The sequence below is a fragment of the Penaeus monodon genome, chromosome 21, assembly GCF_015228065.2.
Source record: "Penaeus monodon isolate SGIC_2016 chromosome 21, NSTDA_Pmon_1, whole genome shotgun sequence".
NCBI classification, from domain to species: domain Eukaryota; kingdom Metazoa; phylum Arthropoda; class Malacostraca; order Decapoda; family Penaeidae; genus Penaeus; species Penaeus monodon.
The window spans coordinates 12,194,468-12,195,409 of NC_051406.1; the positions used below are offsets into that span (position 1 = coordinate 12,194,468).

Consider the following 942-nt stretch of genomic DNA (forward strand, 5'->3'; position numbering starts at 1 on the left):
TATACCGTAAGTGATAAGAGATTACATGTCACTGCCAATACATACATATGCTCTTTCTCCTCTCTCAGGCTTCGTTGGTGACCCATTACACTGACGAGTTGATTGCCTACCGTGGCTACGAGTAACAAGGTCTTTTTGATTATCAGCTCGGATTAAATACTTTTATAGGCGACCACCTGCATCATATCACTATATACTTTGCTCCTATTTATGCCCATATAAGGATACATCTGCAGGTACCACTCAGTAGGTTCTGCCAGACGCATCAGTCTTTTATGAGAACAGGCGTGGCTCGTCCCCTTGTATACTCTCCAAGAATCACCCATTTTCTCGGGCGCAACTTGTCTCTGATTTCGACCCATCAAGACATGAATACCTTGAGCTGCGGAACGTCCAACTTGACATTAATAATCAGCAATATATACATGAGTGGTTGCAGTGGAGTCATATTCCACACAAGCAAGTAACCTAAACAGATCTTTAAAAGAAAACCAACATGCCAGATTCTACCAAAAATAATTGTGAGGGTCTTCCTTATGCTTCAAGAAGAACTGCTTTAAGTGTTGCCATATCACATATATAGTTGTGCGTTTTTTTATGAGATTGAATCTCACACTAGCCTGTAATCTTACACCTAATGTGACCCTTTGGTGGATAACATGGTGAATGTAACTTCTGAAACTGACAGTAAAATTGTCACATTATTAAATATCGGTAAAACAAATCATCAATAGTGATTGTAGCATGACGTAGCCGCTGGTATCAGTTGCTCAGACAACGCTCGGTATAATGGGTTCCATATGGGCCGTAACCAGAATAACACCATAGGCCTTGTCCGTTGCTCCTTCAGTTTCGCCTGACGAAAGGAGTCATCGGAGGCGTTTAAGATAGCACGAGAATTAGCTCGATCGCGACAATACATTGTGACCCGAGGATATTAAT

At 41.5% G+C, this 942-nt stretch overlaps 1 protein-coding gene across 1 annotated transcript in view; it reads right to left on the bottom strand.

Annotated features, from left to right (window-relative positions):
* The window catches only part of LOC119586567, a gene marked incomplete at its 5' end in the record, with an annotated part of 5,134 nt that overhangs the window by 956 nt on the left and 3,236 nt on the right, over positions 1–942 (bottom strand).